Source organism: Camelus ferus, chromosome 1 (genome assembly GCF_009834535.1).
Source record: "Camelus ferus isolate YT-003-E chromosome 1, BCGSAC_Cfer_1.0, whole genome shotgun sequence".
In the NCBI taxonomy this organism is placed as follows: Eukaryota; Metazoa; Chordata; class Mammalia; order Artiodactyla; family Camelidae; genus Camelus; species Camelus ferus.
This window is the reverse complement of record NC_045696.1, coordinates 34,138,466-34,162,437: the sequence shown is the minus strand read 5'-3', so window position 1 is coordinate 34,162,437 and position 23,972 is coordinate 34,138,466. Positions and strand designations below refer to the sequence as shown.

The following is a 23,972-nucleotide window of genomic DNA, read 5'->3' as shown; positions in this document are numbered from 1 at the left end:
TAGTTTTATTTTTTTTCTCTCTCTTCTAGAAGGGAAGAATTTCCCAAGAGGAGATAAGATAAGAAACTAAACTTCCCTTTCAAAATAGTTAGGATTACACAGACTTGAGCCATTGAGAAACATGGTTGAGAGTGAGGTGGGGGTTTGAATTTCAAAATTCCAACATACTCCTCCTTGTTGGGAAGAGCACATGATGGGCTTGAAGTATATTAGAAGGATGGAGGATGACGGGAGTTTCTACTGAAAATCTGCCCCAATCAGTGTGGATAGCCTCCTGGTGATGGGTTCTGGTAAATCTCACAGGGAGTTCTCGGATCCAGGAACTCTCTGGAAGTCCAACTCTTCTCCCCAGTGTCAACTTTTCAACCCCTCATCAATTTATTGATGGATTATGTTGAGTTAGTATAAATAAAAAGCTGTCAGAAATAATTTTCTAATAAATATAATAGATAAGGTTTACTGATTTCTGATCCTAAATAGGTGATTCTGTCCAAATAGAGTTGCCTGTCTCATTGACACCTGGAATCATGTTAGCTGGGAAGGAGTGCCTTTTATTTCACGACTCAGGAAGCATCTTCAGTGATGTCATCTCAGAGAATACACTATGTTTAATAAATAATATGTTGTAGCTGATCAAAATCAGGTTCATTATTTAGAGCAATTTTGACAAGAAGAGGAGGAAGAGAGAAAGATTCTCTGTGTCAGGGAAGAGAGGGAGCAGGGAAGCATCACCTAGGTGTTTTGCTGAGCAGAACTTCTGTTCCTGAGTAGAAAAAAAGTGGCAGTATTCTTGCCAATGGTCTCAAACCCCAACATACTTCACTCAGCACCCTAATAACAGACTTAACACCACGATGCATTAGCAAATAATGATATTTTAATGTGATTTCATGAAGAAACCATCATAAGAGTTCGCCACGTATCTAAGAGCAAAACTTCATATGCGCCCTCAGGATCATGGATCCTTGTCCCAAATTCACCATCCACCTCATCTCTCCTTTCTTTCTCTCACATCAAGTCTGAAGTCATTTCTTTGGTCCTGAGTCATTCTGCTTTGCCCTCCTCTTACATTGTCCACTCAGTAAGTCAGATGCTATTAGCATCCTTGCCACATTCAGGAATCGTCAATTATCACTTCTCCAGAAAGCATCACTTTTCATTTAAGAGTGCCTTTTAGATTTCTGATATCCTACTCTATGTTTTATCAAAATTTCTATTTAACAGAAATGGCCTCTTTCCATATAGAGGGTGGAGATTGGGTAAGGTGAGAAAGGCTACTGCTAAAGAAATAGTTGTATGTGTATGTATTTATTTATCCTTATTGTTAAACCTTCATCACTTTCTTTCCTAATCTATTGACCAGGATTGGACAAACAAAGAAAATCCCAAGGGCTTCTTTATCTCATTCATTTGGGCATAAGATGCATAGTAACCAACCTCATGATTCTTCACGTTGTATCCCCTCTGATGCCAAGTAAAAGGAACTCGCTAAATTCAAAGTCCCATCACAAAATATTCCCTGTACCACGTCCATGATTTTTACTTGCTTTTTCTCTTCATTCCTAGTCTAAAGCTGACTGCTTCTAAAATGAAGGAGCAGAAAGAAGGAAAGGGAGCTGTGCATCTGCATCACCAGAGTGGAATGGCATAACACATTCTTTCAATCTTTGCCTATTAGTGTTTAAATACATGATATTTTGAGGCTCAGAGGAAGTGATTGTGGTAGTTCTCTTGGCATGGAACATACAGAGATTTTATTTTATTTTGTTTTTACTTTTACTCATGAAAAAATGTGACATTATACTGTTTCTGAAAAAAAAATCAAAAGATTTCTGAACTTTGAAAGCTGGTCTAATGTATCTTTAATGTTCTATCATATTTCTAATAGTTATATTTTCTTTTCTTTTTGTAAGGTCTTTGGAATGTGAGGGTGCAGACACTTTGTAATAGGTATATGGCCGATTTTCAGCCAAAGTGCTTTTTTCTTGTGTAATACTTAAACCAGTAATCAAATGAAAGAAAGTACTATTTAACACCTAATTGACTATAGCCAGTTTTTCCTCTAAGGTAACGGGATAATTTCATGGTCTACTAAAATTTTTAGAGTTACAGAGCTGTCTTCTTTTCTGAGATGTTTAATGTAATGTTAGGTTTTTGGGCATTATAATGCAGGAAGATAGAAGGACAAGACCCCAAGCCAAGGCTACATTTACATATACGAAACATGTATGATTGACTTGCTCTTCTGAGTTCATCTTTTGATTGTTAAAAAAAGTCAAGTAGTGCGTATCAATGATAGTTATGCTTCCATGTGCCACTTCACCTCAAAACTCTGTCACCAACCTGAAAAGCTACTTGGATAAATTATACTGATGGGTGAAGTACCATTTCAGCTATATCCACTTCACCACTGAGCAGATCCTTCAACGTTTGTTCATCACACTGTGCAGCTAATATATCTACTGTAACACAAAATTTAATCAATTCTTTGCCTTCTTACATCATTTTTCTTTTTATTGAAATTCGTAATTTTGAAATAACATGTATTTTTAAATGATATAAAAGCTTTTAACATGTAAATGATCAATTTTCCAGTTCCCCTCAACCAAGTTTCACTACCAAAAGTAAATACCCTCAGTAGTTTCTTACATTTCTTTCCAGAAATCTAACATAAACACATCTATAATTTATATTATACATATTGCACTGTACCTTGCTTTTTGTTTTACTTTTTATCAGAGCTCTACTTTATTTTCTGTTCTTCTATGCCCATAGTAATCCACCCTTTGGATGAACTATATTATAAAGAAAATTCCCTCTTCATTATATTTCTAGTGTTGCTGGAGTTTCCAAGTAATGCTGTTTTGAACATTGTGTCCAATAAATAGGTATCCTATATCTTGACACAATTGTTCAGTAAAAAGACAGTATGTTTTTTAAAAGGGAATTTTGGGGTCAATGGATTTAAGCAATGAAGAAAATATTTTGATTGGTACTTCCCTCCAAAAATGTGGTGCTAAAACTATTCCAAAAACAACGCACAAGGCTGTCAGGTGCTCTATGTACTTAGCAAAAATAAATTGTGTCAAGTATTTTTATTAATCTTTACTAACCTGAGAGTGAAAAATTGCCTTTTACATGCATTATTGCATTTGCACTTATTTTCATTTTGAGGTTAAACGTATTTGAAAATATTTATTGGTCAGTAGGTTGTATTTTTTCTTATGGACTCCATTGTTTGTCATTTTATCCTATGTAATAGTAATGCTTCTTCAGTTGCCATCATTTTTAGTTTTTTTTTTTTTAAATTTGTGGAATCTTTATGGAAAATCTTTTAGTCTTTATGTTATTTTATAACTTTATCTCTTTTTCTTTGTTTTCTTCATTTTGTACTGTGCATAAGTAGTCTGCCTCACTAATGGTTTGTCAGTTTTTCCCCTAAAGAACCAAAGTTTTGATTTATTTTAGAGTTTCTGTAAATTATTATTATTAAATTTGTCAGTTACCTCCAGATTCCTCCTAAATGTTATAATTCTTTTTCTAGTGTTTGTAGTAAATTCTTAATTTATTTTCATTAATTCTCATCTTTGAATTTTCCTCTTACTTAAGTTACATCTCATGAATTTTTTAATTTCATTGATTTTATTTACAGTATATTCACCTTTCTGCATGCCATTTTCCCTCTCCCCAAGAACTGTTTGAGAGGTTTTTTTAAAAAATTTTTCAGAGCATTGAAGTTTTTATTTTTACTATTTAATTTCTAGATTTAATGTATTATAGTAAAAATGTAGTTAGTGTTATTTTATTTCAAGTATTTACTGATTTTTCTCATGTGGCTTAATGTGCATGACTAATGTTTAATTAGCTTAATTATGTTTGACACTTGCAAATCATAAGTATTTTTATGTTATGAAGTTGATCTTTTTCTCTTTTGCCTGATTTACAAAGGATTTTTTGTATGCATATATTTATTGAAATATAATCAGTTTACAGTGTTGTGTCAATTTCTGGTATACAACATAATGCTTCAGTCATACTTGAACATACATATATTTGTTTTCATATTCTTTTTCACCATAAGTTACTACAAGATATTGAATATAGTTCCCTGTGCTATACAGTAGAAACTTGTTGTTTATCTATTTTATATATATTAGTTAGTATCTGCAAATCTCTAATTCCCAGTTTATCCCTTCCTTCCCCCACTGGTAACCATAAGTTCATTTTCTATATCTGTGAGTCTGTTTCTGTTTTGTAAATAAGTTTGTCTTTTTTTTTTTTAATATTCCACACATAAGTAATATCATATGGTATTTTTCTTTCTCTTTCTGGCTTACTTCACTTAGAATGATGGTCCAGTTCCATCCATGTTGCTGCAAATGGCATTATTTTATTAAAATTTTTTAAAAAATCTTTTTTTGGGTGGGGAAAGTAATTGTTTATTTACTTATTATGTATTTATTTTTAATGGAGGTGCTGGGGATCAAACCCAGGACCTCATGCATGTGAGGCATGTGCTCTACCACTGAGCTATACCCTCTTCCCTCTATTTTTTATATTGGAATGAAAATAGACATTTTGTGACAATAAATGATGTTAAACATTCTCCAAGAGAATATTCCCCCAAATCTTTCCATTTGTCTAAATATTATGGCTTCACAGTGACTTTTTCACAGGTTCCTTGTATTTCTTTTTAAGTTTTACATTTATTTTACATTTTGTTGCTTATATGGTTAAAATGATTATTTATATTTATACTAATTATTTAATAGTTTGTTTCTGTGATTGTTCACAAATTTCTTTCTGTTTGTCTTGATTCTCTTCTGTATTATGATTTTTCCATCTGAAGTAATTTTCCACCTTCCATAATAACTCCTTTTAGAATTCCTTTCAGTGCTGGTTTGATGATAATGAAATCTCTGTTTTTGTTTGTCTAAAAACATCTTTATTTTGGAGTATATTTTCTCTTCAACCTCTTTAGAATATTAAGATATTTTATACCAACCTGTAGTTAATTAATCCTGTCTTCTACAGTGACCCATCTATACATTTTTAATTTAAAATATTGTATTTGTTATTTATATTTAGAATTCTATTTTATTTTTTAAAAGTCATAATCCACTGGTGATAGTCTTCCCATTTCATCTATTTCATTACACAATTTACTCATAGTTATTTTAAAGATTTTTATCTGCTAATTTCAATGTCTAGATCATCCAGAATTCCGTTTCTTTATTCCCTCATTTTTTGGTCATATGTTATTCTCTCTTAGCACATCTGCTTTTAAATAAATTTAATAAATTTTTAATAAATGCAAGAAATTGCAACTAAATGTTATAAAAGTTCAAGAAAATATTATTCTCTTCTATAAAGAGTCTTACTTTTTTCCTCCTAGACAGCATTGAGATTGAGTCTCTCAAATCTATAGCTGATTTGAATGAACTGCCACTGAGTTGTGGTTTTGACAAGGTGCAGTCAACCTGTGATAGGGTTCTGTTTCTGGGATAGGGACTACTAGCTAAGGTTTATTCTTGGGCTTCTTGTTCCTATGGAAGAACTTGAATTTAATCTTCTTCTCCTCAACAGAAAACTTTGCTTTGATTTCCAGAGGTTATGGGACACAAAATAATGGTTCCCCAAAGATGTCTACATCCTAAGCTCCAGAACTTGAGAATATGGTATGTTATGTGGTAAAGAGGAGTCAAGGTGTCAGATGGAACTAAGGTTGCTAACCAGCTGAGCTGAAGACAAAAGAACCTTGAATTATCCAGGTGGGCCCAACATAATCATAAAGGTCCTTAATTGGGGAAGAGGGAAGCAAAAAGTCAGAACCAGAGTGATAGCATCTTGAGAAAACTCAACCAGCCATTGCTGGGTTTGAAGATGGAAGGGGCTACAAGCCATGGAATGCAGACAGCCTCTAGCAGGTGGAGAAGGCACAAAAATGGATTTTCCCCTAAAGTCTTAAGAAAGGTAAGCAGCCCAGCTGACACCTTAATTATGGCTCAGTGAGACCCCACTGCCGACTTTGGGTCTCCAAAACTGTAAGATAATCCATTCATGCCATTTTAAGCCACTAACTTTGTGGTAGCTTCTTCTAGCAGCAATAGAAAACAAATTCAGAAGTTTTTGATTTACTTCTTTAGCTTCCTATTCATAAGGCTTCAGAATTTAGAAAGTGCATTGATGAGTATGAGGCCCCTGATGTCTCAACTTCAGTTCCTGCTTTGCAAGACTACTTACGCTTTTGCATGTTTCTCTCTCTTTGGGGGAAGTGCTATGCCTCTTAATAGCCCACATTTTCAGTCTCTTGGTTGCCCCCAGAATTAGAAGATAGCCTACAGAAAACAATACGAAAAGTCATTTCATTTCTAGAATCAGCCCTACTAGTTCTCATCATCTCATCCTTTCTCCAGTACTCATAAGTATACGGTAGTTGTATCGTACTGGCTTCAGAGTTCTTTTCAGCTGAGCTGGTGTCTGCTGCATTCTACCTCACTTACTCTCTGGAGGCAGAAGCCCCTTTCTGAGCCTTTTGTCTCAGATCTTGTTTCATCTTAAATGTATTTGCTTATATTAAATCTTTGAAGATAATTCTATTAATTCTGATGGTTTCATCAGGGATATTTATTGTATTTTCACAGCACTTCTAATGCTGATCTTCTCTTTGTTTTCAATTCTAGAAAAATTCTCTAAGTTTTACCTCCACAACACTATTGTGATTTTATTCAATAACATATTTGCTCTTTATTCTTTCAAGTGCAAAATTTAAATATTCTATTACATTTTTTTCAATAAAAGTATGAAATTCAGATTAAGCTACAGAGCATGAGTGCAAAGCTAGGAATTAGAGGATTGCTGGATTATGGACATGTCTAGAATCATTTTCAAGTAGAGGTATAAATTGGATTGGATATAAAATATCTATATATATATTTCTTATCTATCCTCACTTTTTTTATTTCCAAAGCCCCATTTCTACTTTGTTTGATAAAATTCTTCTAAGCATTTAGCACTTTTTAGCATCAGTTTCTTAAATAGGAATTATCATAAAGCTATAAACTCAGATTTTAAATCTTAACATCAGTTTTCTTAACAAGTGATTCTTAAAACGCTTAAACAAGCAAAGAATTCTCAATTGTCAGATCCAGCCGAATATAATACCCCACACCATCGTGCTCTGTAATTGCCTTTCCCAAAATTTATTTAGAATTTTAGGTAGGGAGGACCCTGTCCCAGAAGGCATTTCAGTAAGCATAAGCACTCTGACAAAGTTCTGGGAGTGCCAGTAACATCCTTTTACGGTATCATAAGGTACAGTCTTAGGCAAGTTTTTAGCTGTTTAGTGCACATTAAATAAGACTTAACTTATGAGAGTAAATTTGCTTTGAGGGGCAACACTCAGGCATTAATTGAAAATGATTAAAGGAATTACATGATAAAATAATCCTGACTAGGAAAGAAGCTAAAATTTCCATCATAAATCTTCTAATTTAGCTACAGCAGCTTTTAAATCAACCCCAGCAACTGCCTTTTTTTTTTTTTTTTTTTTGTGGTTGACAATCCTACTATACAAGCTTTTGGTGTTTGCTTTTATAAGCTTTTAGAGTGATTTAATAAACTTTAATTATTCCTCACAACAGGAGATCAGTGTTACCACCAATCTGTAGCAGGCTTAAGTGTTCCATGCAACGTTATATGAGCTGGGAGAGAGGATTATGCATTCTCTCATTTAAGGTGAGCACAGCACAAGTGATTTAATTATCGTGACCATCACTTGATAGTGTTGCACTGCTCATAGTATCTTTTTCTTTGTTGTCTCCAGATTGTAAAATTTCTTTCTGTCATTCAATTAGCTGATCTAGTTTGCAAATATGCATATCATTCTTATGGCACTGAAATATTAAGAAAAATATCGTTGTCATCTGGCTACACCATGGATTTTATATTAGAGAAGATAAAAGCTCACCAGAAGCCAGCTGAGAAGAGCTGCCTTTTCCCACTTTGAGGAGGAGTGCCAGATGGCCTCTGTAAGACTCTCTGCCCAATGGAGATCAAACAAGGATTTTTCTTCCCTAACAAAGGATACTTTTGGTTCTGGAGTCTTCCACTGAAATCTGTCTTTAGCTAGTAGTGCTTCTTGTTTAATCAGCCACTTCAATGGTGGCCGGTATCATAAAGTTACCAACCACAATAAAACTTTGTCTAAATATTATAGCATTAAAGCTCTTGGATTACAAAGTTTTTAAAAAGTTATATGTATATATTTGTGTAGTGTTCCATTCTTGTCATAAAATAGCATACTGTAATAAAACAAGAATTTATAAACTCTTACCTTATGTAAAAACATGATCATTTCTTGAGACTTCATCAAAAACATTTCTTATTTTACTTGTGAGGTTTATAGTAATTTTTCAAAACTTCTTTTCTTACTTATCCTCTACTGGAGAATGATTTTTAACCTCTCAACTATATTAAGATTTTATGGTGCTCACTTCGGCAGCACATATACTAAAATTGGAACAATAAAGAGAAGATTAGCATGGCCCCTGCACAAGAATGACACGCAAATTCGTGAAGCATTCCATACTTTTGACATTATCTGACATACATCTCAAAAATGTTCTCCTAGAACAGTCTACTCAAGCAATAGAAATAAAAGCAAGAATAAACAAATGGGACCTAATGAAACTTACAAGCTTCTGCACAGCAAAGGAAACCATAAGTAAAACAAAAAGACAACTTATGGAATGGGAGAACATTTTTGCATATGAAACCAACAAAGGCTTGATCTCCAGAATATATAAGCAGCTCATATGACTTAATAAGAAAAAAAACAAACAACCCAATCCAAAAATGGGCAGAAGACCTAAACAAGCAATTTCCAAGGAAGACATACAAATGATCAATAGGCACATGAAAAAATGCTCAATATCAATAATTATCAGAGAAATGCAAATCAAAACTACAATGAGGTATCACCTCACACCAGTCAGAATGGTCATCATTCAAAAATCCACAAATGACAAATGCTAGAAAGGCTGTGGAGAAAAGGGAACCCTCTTACACTGCTGGTGGGAATGTAGTTTGGTACAGCCACTGTGGAAAACAGTATGGAGATTCCTCAAAAGACTAGGAATAGACTTACCATATGACCCAGGAATCCTGCTCCTGGACATATATCCAGAAGGAACCCTACTTCAGGATGACACCTGCACCCCAGTGTTCATAGCAGCAGTATTTACAATAGCCAAGACACGGAAACAGCCTAAATGTCCATCAACAGATGACTGGATAAAGAAGAAGTGGTATATTTATACAATGGAATACTATTCAGCCATAAAAACTGATAACATAACGCCATTTGCAGCAACATGGATGCTCCTGGAGAATGTCATTCTAAGTGAAGTAAGCCAGAAAGTGAAAGAAAAATACCATATGAGATCACTCATATGTGGAATCTAAAACAAACAAACAAACAAACAAAACATAAATACAAAACAGAAACAGACTCATAGACATAGAATACAAACTTGTGGTTGCCAAGGGGGCAGGGGGTGGGAAGGGATAGACTGGGATTTCAAAATGTAGAATAGATAAACAAGATTATACTGTATAGCACAGGGAAATATATACAAGATCTTATGGTAGCTCACAGAGAAAAAAATGTGACAATGAATATATATATGTTCATGTATAACTGAAAAATTGTGCTCTACACTGGAATTTGACACAACATTGTAAAATGATTATAAATCAATAAAAAATGTTAAGAAAAGATTTTATATCACATTTTATTTCTTCAAATTATTTTGATCCATCCTGTTATCTACATATCTTACTTCAGCCTTGTAGACCTGTTTGAACTCCAAAATGAAAATGAAAATCTAGAGAATTGAAGTTCCTTCAATAGAGGAAGAAATGGTGGGCAGATTTTAGTCCTAATTGTCTCTTCATCTCCAGTAGGGATCTACCTGACAGAATTGTAGTGAAGATCCTATTGGGATACACTTTAGAAATCATTTAATACCAAGTACACAATAAGTGAAGATAAAACTTATTATTCTTGTGCCTGGTATATAATAAAGGTTTACAAATTATTGTTATATAGTTGTTGGTGGTAGTATTTTTCTTGTGTACAACTTGTGGAAATGTGTTCTCCATTTCCCTAGATAGCATCCTTCCCAATCCTTCCCAGAATCCTCCTTGTTTTTAATGCAAATTTATCACAGGATAGCTCATTCACTACATGATAGAATCTTGGAATGGAATCAATTTACATCCTCAAACTCAAACTAAAACACATGTTAGGTCAGTAAACTTCTCAGTGCCTCTATTTCCTCTTTGTAAAATAGGAATTAAAAATAGTTGTCTTCTTACAAGATACTGTGCCAGAAAACTGCTTTGTTTTTACATTTATTCTTTCATGTGAATTCAATAAATATTTTCTGAATAATTTGCCAGATTATGGGCTGGGCAATGCGAATAACAAGAAGGAATAGACTCAGTGTTTATCTTCATATGGGCAACAGGTATGAAGGCAACCTGGGAGGTATTCTGCTAATGTGAAGCAAAGTAGTGTTGTAGTAAGAAGAGTAATTTAGTGGTTATAACCCCAGATATCTTGAATATGGTGGTTAATTTTAAATTTTAATTTAAAAACAGTTTAATAATTTATCATGTGGAATTACCTGAATTAATTTTCTATGAATACATATTATTTTAAGTGGAAAGAATATGTGGAGCAGGGTATTACTCTTAAGTGTTTTTGTATAATTTATGTTTTAATAAAGTAATAATAAAATTCATTTCATAAAATAATTTAAATTTGGTATATATATTTAATTAAACTATGGGTATGAATATTTTAAATTTCTAATAACACATTGACTAATTTGTATTTTTTTCATGAGAAATCATGATCATTTAAAGATACAAGGTTATTTCTAAAATTTAGTTGGGACTCTAAACGTGCTTTCAGTCTCCTTAAGAATGAATCATAAACTTAAGTATTTAGAATTTCTAATGCCACATGACTCTTCTATTAAAGAAAAGCCTAGAATATGACTCTAAGTTATAAAGCCCTGTTGGGTGACTCATATGATGTACATTTTGCTAATCTACGCAATAGGTTTTTTAAAATTTATAAAGTTAACTTAATAGTCCAGAAATCTATTTAATCTAGCATATTTAGGGCATAGTTCCTGCATCGTTTGGAATAAATTCAACCATGCGATTACATAGCAGACTAGACAAAATGACTCAAAATAAAATCATGAATCTTAAAGCCTAATATTTTAACATAGGTGTTAAAATTGTCTTTACATGCAAATAACTGAAAATTGAATTCCTGTCACAAAGCCCTGTTATCTGTTTCCACAAATGCACGATCTCCCTTGAAATTGTCACATACACTGCTTCCTATAAGCAATAACTGCTTAGATAATGAACTCATGACGCTCCTGGTTATATACATTTGAACTTTACATAAAGAGAGGAGAACCTATAAGCAGCCTTCAGAACAAGATCATGTTTTGGAAAGGCTGTTAGAAAGACAGACTATATGAACAATATTTAATAAATAATAATTAAATTTCAACTTTAAGTAATGAATAATAATTTAGTGACTTGATTACCTTTCAAATTTGGGGGTGAGTAATACCGATCTGGAGCAGTTTATGACTTTAATGTTAATATTTCTACTAAAATGAAACTTGGGTAGATAAATGATTTCTCTCAGATATATTCCTAAAGCATTTTTAGGTATTTGAAAAGCCACTCTGTCCAAGTTCCTTTTGTGAGTCTCCAACCTCAGATCCCTTCAGTGCAATACAAGCCAAGCTTGTAATGAGAGAAAACCAAGCAATAATGACCCAGAGTTTTAAACCTTAGAAAGATACCAAGTGATTTTCCCCTTGAAGATTTCATTCCTACAGACATTTTTTAAAATGCCTGTTTTTAATTGAACCCCATTTAGTCAGCATTTGTTGAGAATGTACTATATTCTTAGTACTGTGTAGGGTGTTGTGAGTGGGGGAAAATGACATGAAATAAGTCTATTATAAAGGGCAATAATCACTCCCTCGTATGATTATAATTTCCACGCCAGCCTTAGATTTGAGGTAGATAATTTTGAACCATTTTCTCTTTTCACCTTGAACTATTGTACCCTTTAAAGAGCCCAGTCCTTTCCTCAGCCCTCAATTTGGCTGTCATTACTGGAGCCTCTGTTGTCTTCATATTCCGTGGCCAACCTTTGATTTGGAGACCTGGATGATTTCATGTACTTTTCTTTGTTCATTCGTTTCTCCTACTCTGTTCAACAGGTATTTCACTTTTTTAAACTAGGCTGGGCTGGAAAGAGAAACACCCTGAAATGTGTTATTTCAAAAATATGCAGAAGAAAGCCTATTATCACATCACTTTTGGTGAGTTAGACATTTGGAGAGAGTTTCATAACTATAAAAATTCCTCACAAAAATATGATGTATCTGTATGCTTTGTGTTTTATGCTTACGCCACTGAAAAGAGAAAATGGAAATGTTATTAAATCACCTTTATTTCTAAATCAAATGATGACCTTTATTCAAACCACAAAGGAAGAGAATCATCAGAATACTTAGGCTAAACATTTGTTTTAAAAAATAACGACAAGAGTCTTCAAAATTTAACCATCGCAGCTCAGTCTAGCAATCGGGATTCTCTTCTGCCATAATTTGAAATTGATCTAAATGGATTTGGATATTCCTAAAATTAAAAGCATGTGATGCAGAGTGGCTGTTCTTCAGAATTGCTATTAACTCTTTGTAGGTGCTCTGTAGGTTCATGAAAATGAAACCGTATCAGCATTTATTAATGTTAAGAACTGTTTCTCACATCTGTATTACACCCTCTCCAGTCATGTATTCCCAATAGAAAATGAGTTCTCATAAAGTGAGCAAGTCATGCAAGAAAATTAAGTTGTGACATCTAAATTATTGATAATTAAGTATTGATAATTGATAATTAAATATAAAATCACTTTTTCATGTGCCTTAGCTATGCTTCATGCTCATCTGAATAATGTGGAATTTATGTTTTGTTAATACACTAATATAACAGGGCTGTAAGTTAGAAAATAAAACAGTATGAAGTCAGAAATTTAAAATGCTCAGTAACCATAATCCTCTTCCCAAGTGGTTTTAAACATTGTTTTCATATGTCATTATGCTATGTGGCCAACACCACTTATCCTTGGTTGCTATGTATGGCACCCTTACAAGGTGAGCTCTGAAGTTCACAGAGATTAATCCAAGGCAACAGATACATCCAAGTTTTCTTCCTCACCACGTGGCTTCTCCGCATTTAGAAAAGAGTAATCACAATTCCTATACAGAAATTCCCATGTACAAATCTTGGCTCTCCTGTTTCCAATAGGTGTCCTGAGACGTACACCGAGTTTAGTCCTGGCCAGCCCAGCTTTTCCAACGCTTCTTTAAATCACATAGAAGTGAGTCCCACCAATATCACTGACCTCTTATATCCTCTAAATATTAGATAAATGACTCAAAAAGTATCAGTGACCTCTTGGCTTTCCCTAAACATTACAGCAGAAAAGCAAAACATCTTTTTGAGTTTCCACATACAGTATAGTTCTAGGTTCTGTATGGTGTATATATGAGAGCAGCAGCCCTTATGCCAATTCTCAGCAAACTTAAAGAACGGTAATTCAGAAAAGTGAAGAATAAGTATGAAATAAATAGATAGGGACTTATGGCATTACTAAAAGAATTTAAAAGTGTTGGCAAATATTAATTTGGTAAGGTGAGCAATTTTGTTGGATTATTTAAAGAAAAGTTTATATAGGAAGATCCAATTCATAGACAAATAAAACATTAGAAATAAGACCAAGGATAGATATGGTCTAATCTGACTCTCCTATTTTAAAGACGAGCAAAACAGGACCAGTCATGGAAAGTAATTCATCAGGATTACACACAGAGAGCCTGTGACCTTTGAAGATATAATCTTTGCTTTTCCTAGTCTGTGAATACTTCTTAAAATTACTGCAATGCCAAGGTTAAACAACTCTCAGACCAGTGCTCCTTAAATTATACACCTTGACTGACAAGTATGTTTTAAACAGATGAAGAAAAGGAATAAAGAAGAAAAAATGGAAAATGTTGGCAAAATCAGAAAGATAAAAATAGGAAAAGTCTCAGATGAGTCTCTAGTATTTACATAAAGGGGAAAAAAAGGACTGGAGTGAAAAATGTGTACAAGGAGAAAGCCCCATCAACACCCTTGTGAAGGACTGAGGTTATGGAGCGTAAGTTCTGTCTCATGGGCAGTGAGAACCTGAAGTTTTTCAAGTTGGGGAGTGAGGTGGAAATGGGACTTGCAGATGGTAATTTGAACATGATGTTCAGGAAGGTAGGAGAAACAAACAAACAAAAAATGAAGATGTGGCGTATAGTTAGTATAGGCTACTGTGTAATCTGAGCATGAGGCGGTAAAAGCTCTACTAAAATATGTTAAAGAGAAATCAGCCCATGGCACTGTGCTGGTCGTGTCAAGGAGGAGTGGGACCACATATCACCAATGCTGCTGAGCTTTGATTCATGAATTCCTGGAGGAACTAAATTACATTTTTAAAATGTTAAGATCAGAAAAGGGAATTTGGGTATTTTTTTTGGAGGGGAAAGTGAGGGCAGAGAGGTTCAGTTTAGCTCCAGAAATACTAATCTTGAGAAAACAGAGGTTTATCCCAAAGTAAATATAAACAGAAATATTAATAGCACACTTAACTTCTGGAAACTTTTAAAGATAGAAGTTGCCATTTAACCAAGAATTTGTTTGCTGTTGAGAGTTCTATACTTAGCTTTGGATTCCACAGAGTAAGTCTCGACTATGAAGAAAACTAGTGTAGCAGATTGCTAATTGTGACTTTTTGGGTTTCTCCTGTTGTCTCAGTGGAGCCCAAGGGCAGAGAGAACAGAAGCCAGATATGGACGCAGGATGTTTTACAGTGTTGTGACAGGGATTTTTTGTGACATGCAGCTCATCACCTACCTATCTCAGGGGGATAAATGGGAAATGACTGATAGAGAAGTTTCCTTTGAAAAAGATTTAAAGTGCTGAAGGGTGTCTCCTCGTCCACCAGAGTCAAAGGTAGAGACTTAAGAAATCACGTAGAGGGTTGACCTGCCTGCCCTGAAAGTGGGGAATTTGCAGACTGATACCTGACTCACACCTTAAAAATGTCTAAGGGTTAAGACACGTGGAGAGGCTGGGACAGTGGACTAAGTGGAGGAGCAACAGTCAGAACAAGGGGGCCAAGGGCACGGATCGCCTGTGGTCCAGCCCGTCGGCTGAGTCAGCTGTGGAGAAGGAGTGCAGTGCTTTCATTTCTGTTTCTTCACAGGTGCAGTTGTTTCCTCCGCAGTTCCAGCAATGTGAGTCAGTTACAAGTTCAAGAATTTACAAGTGAACAAAACTAAGGATCAACTTAAAAAAATTAAACTTGAGGTAGTGATACATACAAATATGTAGTCTTCAGGATATATTTGCTGGGAATTAGGAGAGGGACATAAAACTAGAAGATCAGGTGAACCTTAATTAGTGATTAATTTTATTTACCAACCTATTTGTTGAGTAAGGAATGTCCTCATTTACTCATATTAACCACAGCAGAGCCATTCTTTGGAGTCTGGTGGGTAGCATTTTTAGATTAGTGTTTTCCAGAACAGCAACCCTTTTTCTTTTCTATATTAAATGCATCTTCTTTTTTAATGGAACAACATATTTATTCCTACATCCGTATCTTTCCAAGTAATCTACCACCTCTTTAATTTCTCTTATGATCTTGCTTTACTCAGATCATGCCTTCAATACAGGAAAACCCCTTATTCTCTTCTTTATTTGAGTGACTGTGCTTATGTTCTTCTGTTTCCTTTCCAAAACATAAAAGGGAAAAAGGAGAAACACATACTGATATAATCCAGGTTTCTAGGCAAATGTAAGTTCTGTTTTAAGTCCTTCAGAGATTATTTCCTGAAAATCCCACTATGAGTTAAAACTTTTAAGAGCAATGTAAGTTCCGTGATGCAACAATGACCAAATATTAGTACAATATGAAGTTTATAATATCTTTCACATGTATTTCTTAATTTGTATTTCACAACAAATTAAAATATGTTGGATGGAGTTGTTGTCTTCATTTCACATGGAAGGAATCCAGGTTTAGAGAAGCTTAGCAAATTACTCAAGATTATACCACATTAAGAGAAGCTCAATGTACAAACTTGCAATTGGTAGGTGAATAAGTTCTAGAGAGTTAATGCACAGCGCAGTGACTATAGACAACAGTGTTGTATTATAAACTCCAGCATTGCTAAGAGAATAGAACTTAACTGTTCCTATCACAACAAAAAGAATAACTATGTGATATAATAGAAGTGTTAGCTAATGCTACAGAGGTAGTCATTGCAATATATCAGAACATTGCACCTTAATCTTAATGTTACATGTCAATTATTTTTCAGCTAAAAAAATTCAAAACTTTGTTTTCTGAAACCCTATGCAGGACTCTAGTGGACTTTGTAACACTTTGTACTGTGTAGTTTGCAATAATTTGAAGTACTGTATCTTCCCAAAGCTTAAGTATATTTACTTTATATCAACATATATTAAAATAGAAATAAAACTTTCCTGAAACTATTTCAAATGTTTCTTTGTTGGGGGCTGGTGAGGATAAAGCATCGTAAATTATTTTAAATACTATTCATATATTCACAGTTTCTAAAGCTGAAATGTAAATCCTTGCTTTGCTCCCAAAATTAAGATTCAAGAACTGTGAAAATACGAGAATACTCACTGTTGTTAGCACTGGTACCTGATTTCTGTGACAGTAGTTTGACAATCCCACTTATTCACCAAGAACAATATTTCAATCAATGGCAAGGGAAGTTTTTTTGTCATTAAATTTTTATTTTTACAGAACTATGATTCTGGAAAGCTTAATTATTAATTTTGGAGTTTTTACAGAGTTTTCAAAGATTTAACTGCTACTCCCATGCTCATCCAAAATGTATCTTCAGTTTTGCTGATAGATGTTCAATGGAAGAGATACAGAGAATAAGAAAAATGTAGTCCCTTGCTGAGGGCATCAAAACATTTCATTCCTTGCCAAGTGATGCAGAATATATTTGCATGAATAAATGCCAAAATACTCTACCTTGAAATGACTTTGATTTGGTCCATGTTCTCTTTTTTTTCCCATGAAACTTAGATTAGCAAATAAAATCTTTATTTCTTGAATTACTGACATCTCTGGTACTTGTTTTTTTATTAACTGTATGAACTTTTATCCAGTGACACTTAAATGTTTTGATTCACATCTCAATTTGGTTTATTTTAAAATTTACACAACAAAAGCACAGTTGGTGGTAACTAAAATATACATAATTTGTGTTTTTAATACTTTTTCAGTATATTCACATGTAAAATAATGGTATTGTGTTTCAAAAGGCTTAGGGATTACCTTCTTCCTCAATAGGTAAAACAAACAAAAAAAAAACTATGTTTTATCTTAATTAATGCCTGTTAATTGCTCCTTTATCAGATGATTTAAGTGTACAAAGATACAAATTCAATATTTGTAGGGTGTGGAAGACATCATTGTCTTTTAAAAACTAAAGGTATTTCTAGTAATTAAATGATTAATTTGTATATGGAAATCATCAAAATGCAAATCAATACTTGAAATTGGCTACAAATATTAAACTATTTCATTAATGTATAATCATGGAATGATTCTCATATCTTTAAATATTATTTTCAGTTATAATAAAGAACAAAATTTTAAATAAGAATTATAAGATAAACTTAGTAATTATGGAATTTACCAAAATTTGTGAATATAAATCAGTAGACAACATAATGTCTAATCTTGGAAGGTTATTATGACTCCAGATGCCAATGTGATGCAATGTCACTTAGAACTTTTGCTAAAACTCTGAGGTAACTATTCTGATATTAAGAGAAGAAATTAAGTATTGGCAAAATTGATACAATTCAAATAGAAGGCACCTAGTTAACACTTATAAGTTAAAATAAAACTGAGGTTATTTCTCTTGGAAGAGACATGTATGTTTGAATGTTATATATGTACAAGAACTTAAAAATAGAGTTGTTTCTCTGGTTTGGTCAAGATCCCAAAAGCATTATTGCTACCAGTTAGTATGTTGGCTTATGTAATCTCATGACAGCGAGGGGAGGGAAGTCTTAGATCTAGACATACAGGATCCAGGTGTCCAGAGTGGACTCTGCCTGCTTCCCTCTGCATATCAGCCTCTGTACTTGTTGAATTCAGTGGTGATGGAAGAGTCTCATGGTGACCTTTGGACTGTGAGGCTGCCTTTGCTGCTCTGGAGCCAGCTAATGGGCCCAGCCATTGCCTTCGATCTTGAGACCCCTGCCCTTGTCAATCTTAAGGGATTTATGGACCCTATAGAGCACGTGTTGGAGGGATACCTCAGTCAGGGTCATCTATCTAGGTCACCAGTTGTCATTAAAGTGTAATGTGAGCAATAAATAGGAACTAATATGCTATTTAAAATTTTCTAGTAGCCACATTAAGACAAACTAAAAGAAACGGGTAGAGTTAATTTAAATAGTATTTTTTCTTTCTCCAATATGTCCAAAATATTATCATATTAAATTAATCAATATGAAAGATTAATAATGAGATATTTTCCTTTATATTTTCTTACTAAGTGTTCAAAACACAGTATGTATTTTACAATTATAGCCCAGGTTAATCTAGCCTCATTTTAGGAGTTCCATAGCCACATGTGGTTAGTGACTAACATCCTGGGCAGTGTGGCTTTAGACACTTCTCCCAGCGAGGCAGCAATATTGCTCCTCTATCAGTGATGGAGACCCTGGGAGAGGCCCTGTGCCTTATTCAGTGGGACACTGGGCCACTATCCCCAGTGATTCGAATTTCTTTCTAACTATTTAGTGCTTTGATAAGAGGCACATTCCACTCCCCCCTCCCCAGCCCCATCAACATATTTGGGATCTAATCCTGGTGGGCAGAGGTAGGAAAAAAGGACTTCCTCATTCTACCTCTTCCTTTACCTGAGTCTCTGTCTCCACCAACACAGGAGTCTCTTTATTTCCCTCCAAGTTGCATGGAGGCTCCTTTATATTGCATTCTGGTTTCTTTCCACCAGTGTAGTTTCTGGTATACCTTCAAGGCAGAAGCCCTGGGTTTTTACTCGCTTATATGACTGTAAGGATTTTAGAAGATACATTTCTCTCTCAAAAACATCTGGCTATTAAGACTATGGTTCCCCTAGGGATTCAAAACCTATTATGATAATCCTAGTTTCTCTTTGCATCTCTGATTTAACAATCTTAATCTTTTCTGAGGTAAAACACATGCATCTGGACAGTGGTGTGCTGATAGTTAACAACTGACTATTTTTTGGCAGTGTGTTGATTTGTAGTGATTGCCTATTTCTGTTGTCTAAAAACCATGCTATTCCACTGAGCTGACGTGAGATCATTATTAAAGCCAGAGAAGAAAAGAGATGAGAAATATCATAAGTATTTTTACCATACAGATGCAACAGTAGTAAGTAACTTAATAAATATTAATAATATGTAGTAAAATAATTGAGGGATGAGTTTTGAGTACTTGTTACCTTCTTTTTAAGTATAATTTACTTAGATGTAGATTTATAGAATTTAATTTTTAACAACCAACACTTTACCAGATTCCTGAAAATTTAATCATTAGCTCCTGTTAGCTGGTACAAGTCAGATCCAGCATACCACTTGCTCTGAATTGCTAGCAGGAAAAGATATATAAAGAAACAACAATACTGCAATGAACATGGGAGCACAAATATCTCTTAGAAATACTGATTTCAATTATTTTGAATATATACCCAGAACTGGGACTGCTAGATCTTATGGTAGTTTTATTTTTAATTTTTTCAGGAACCTCCATACTATTTTCCATAGAGGTTGCACCATTTTACATTCCCACCAACAGTGTATAAGAGTTCCAACTTCTCCACATTCTCACCAACACTTGTTATCTTCTGTTTGGTTTTTTTGTTTTTTGTTTTGATAATTGCTATCCTAACAGGTGTGAGGCAATATCTTATTGTAGTAATAATTTGTGTTTTCCTCATAAGTAGTGATGTTGTGCACCTTTTTGTATAACTGTTGAGCATTTGTATGTCTTCTTTGGAGAAATGTCTGTCCAAGTCCTTTGCCCATTTTAAAAATCAGGCTTTTTTTTTTTTTTTTTTTTTGCCTTTGAGTTGTGGGAGTTCCTTGTATAACCTTTTATCAAATATGTGGTTTACATATATTCTCTACCATTCTGTGCATTGCCTTTTCATTCTGTTGATTGTTTCCTTTGCTTTGCAGCAGCTCTTCAGTTTGATACGGTCTCACTTGTCTATTTTCATTTTATGCCAGTGCCCTTGGTGTGATAACTAAGCAGTCATTGCCAAGAATGAGATCAAGAAGCTTTTCCCCTATATTATCTTCTAGGAGTTTTACAGTTTCAAGTATTTCATTTAAGCCTTTAATCCATTTTGTGTTGATTTTCCCATTGAATATTCTTGGCACTGTTTTAAAGATCAGTTGACCATGTATACATAGGTTTATTTCTGTACTTTCTATTCTATTTCGTTGTTCTGTATATCTGTCCTATGTTAGTAACATAACTTTTAAACTACTGTAGCTCTAATATATTTTGAAATCAGGAAATGTGATGCCTCCAGCTTTCTTCTTATTTCTCAAAATGACTTTGGCTATTCTGGGTCTTTTGTGATTTCATATGAATTTTAGGATTGCTTTTTAATATTTCTGTAAAAAATTCCATTGGAATTTTGATCATTTTGGGTAGTGTGGACACTTTAACAGTATTAAGTCTTCCAATCCATGAATGTGGGATGCCTTTCCATTTATGTGTTTCTCTTTTACTTTCTTTCATCAGAATTTTGTAGTTTTCAGCATACAAGTATCAAGCTGAACACAAATGAGGAAAGTGGACACCTTTTTTCTTGTTCCTGGAACATGTGATTTTTATTCTTCATTATATTATTGTGATGTGTCACATTTATTGATTTATGTGTATTGAGCCATCCTTGAATCCTAGGGATAAATCTCACTTAGTCGTGCTCTTTGACTGTGACCATAGCTTGGCACTGAATTAGATAAGACAGCTTGTTAAAATACTTCTTGGAGTTAAAATTTACTCTGGTTCTAATGTAGATGAGGCCTATAGACAGTGTGAAAAAAATCTCATGTCTTCTGGAAGCAACAGTCTGGCAAAAAACATCATTGGAGTCCATCAGTTTATGATTTCAAGTTGGATCTTGCAGTATATTATTTAGAGGATTTAACAGAACCGAGTCTCAGGTTTCTCCCTGTAAAATGAATATAAGTAGTTCCTGAGTGGTGGTTATAATAGTACAATAAATTTACTCATGAAAAATGAGAAATGCTATTTATTGCACAGTTGATAAAAATCCTTATTTTTCACTTGCGAAAAACTGTCACAGAAAGAATAAAAATGAACACAGTGAAACTCACATTGTACAGGACTCATAGGCAATACATTTACCAAATAATAAGGAAAATGGTATTTGTCCTGTAGAATATAACTATGCACTTCAATTTTTTTTAACTTGGTGAAAAAAATTATTTTTTAAATGTGCTTTTGAATTTAGTTTGCTAGTATTTTGTTGAGCATTTTTACATCTATACTCATTAGGAATATTGGTCTGTAGTTTCCTTTGTCTGGCTTTTATTTGCGTATAATGCTGGCCTCATAAAATGAGTTGGAAGTGTTCCCTCCTCTTCAATTTTTTAGAATAATTTGAAAACAATTTGGCATTAATTCTTATCATCTTCAGTAGAATTCAGTAGTGAAGCCATCTATCTGGTCCTGGGCTTTTATTTGTTGGAAAGTTCTGATTACTGATTCAATCCCATTACTAGTAATTGGTCTGTTCTTATTTTCTATTTCTTCATAATTCAGTTTTGGTAGGTTGCATGTGTCTAAGAATTTTTCCATTTCCTCTAGGTTAACCAACGTTTTAGCACATAAAGATACAGAAACAACCCAAACATCCATTGACAGGTAAATAGATAAAGAAAATGTGACACATACATATAATGGAATATTATTTAGCCTTCAAAAAGGAAACCATGAGATATGTGAAAATGTGGATGAACGTGGATGACATTATGCTAAGTGAAATTAACCAGTTACAGAAAGACAAATACTTATTCCATTTATATGAGCATTTACATAGTCAAACTCATAGAAGCAGAGAATACAATTGTGGTTGCCATGGGCCAGGTTTGGGTGGGGGGATAGGGAATTGTTCTTTAATGAACATGAAGTTTCAGTTATGCTAGATTAATAAGTTCTAGAGATCTGTACAACATAATGCCTATAGTTAACAATATGGTATATGTATTTCAGAATATAAGTGGACAGATCTTACATTCAACGTCTTTGCCACAAAAACAAAACAAAACAAAACAAACAAAACAAAAAGGAGAACAAGAGAACTTTGGAAGATGTTGGATGTGTCCATTATCTTGATTGTGGTGATGCATTATGGATATTGGCATATGTCTGAACTCATCAAATTATACACATTAGGTATGTACAATTCTTTGCATAGGCAAAGATACCTTAATCAAGCAGTTAAAAATCATGAATGAGAAAACACATTAATATATTTCAAGAAATTTAATTCCCATCACACAAGCACTGAATTGATAAGATACGTTGTTAAAATACTCCTTTTAGTTAAAATTTACTCTGGCTCTAGTGTAGATGAGGCCTAGAAGGACCTCATGTCTTCTGGAAGCAACAATCCGGCAAAAACATTGGAGTCCATCAGTTCGTGATTTCAGGTTAGGTCTTACAATTCATTATTTAGATGATTTAACAGAGCTGAGTCTCAGGTTTCTTTCTGCAAAGTGAATATAAATATTTCATGAACAGTGACTATAAAGACACAATCAAAGTTAATCATGAAAAATGGGGGGTGCTGTTATTGTGAAGTTGATGAAAATCCCTATTTTTCACTTGAGCAAAAGTGTCACAGAAAGCGCTAATATGAACACAGTGAAACTCACATTTTACAGAACCCACAGTAAATAAAGCTTAGGTATCCCCCAATGACTCCAAGGCAGTCTTTTGCTAATCCCCCTCTACGAAGCCCTGTGAAAAATGAGGAATTGATTCTTCTGCTGTATCTTTATTTAACTTCACAAAAGTAGGGTACAACCTGGTGTAAATGTCATGTTCCTAAAGGGTGCCTGTCCCAAGATGTTGTGATGATGATAGATTGATTAATCAACATCCAATTTGACTGTCCATTAAAGTGTTCTCCATAATATATATCAGGCAATACATCTACCAAATAATAAGCAATATGGTATTTGCTCCACAGAATAGAACTGTACACGTCAAAAAATTATTTACCTTGGTTAAAAAAAATTCTTAATTGCAAATTTGATAAGATTTTTCTTTAGTTTAATAGTTCTGAAACATGAAATATTAAAAATGCCTGAGGGAAGATTCTCTAATAGACATTTTAAAATTGTGGCCAATGTCTCTTCTTTCTTTTCCCTTCAGAATAGAAACTCTGGTTTGTGTCTAAGGTTGTGAACACCCAGTTTAAAGACAACATTTCTCAATCTCCCTTTGCCTCCCGAGCAGATCATGGGACTAATTTCTGATAGAATTGAAGAAGTTTTACATGGCAGCTTTGGGGACCTTTTTTAAAAGGAAGTCACACATAACTGTGACAGCTTTGGCTTCCCTTATTCTCTTTTACTTAGAGGACTCCAGAAACTATTGTCTGGAGTCACAAGAACAAAGGCCACTTTTTTAGGAATGGGGAAACTTGAACCAAAAGAAGCTTAACGCTTCAAGGGAACAG

At 34.0% G+C, this 23,972-nt stretch overlaps 1 protein-coding gene and 2 non-coding genes across 5 annotated transcripts in view; 2 read left to right on the top strand and 1 right to left on the bottom strand.

The window, feature by feature from the left end:
* POU1F1 (POU class 1 homeobox 1) overlaps positions 1-23,972 on the top strand; it is a 237,473-nt gene that overhangs the window by 77,925 nt on the left and 135,576 nt on the right. The window lies entirely within an intron of this gene.
* Positions 4,469-4,540, bottom strand: TRNAV-CAC. The gene has a single exon. It is a non-coding gene; the product is annotated as a tRNA-Val (tRNA).
* On the top strand, positions 8,488-8,594 carry LOC116666683. Its single transcript, XR_004323591.1, has one exon. It is a non-coding gene; the product is annotated as a U6 spliceosomal RNA (small nuclear RNA).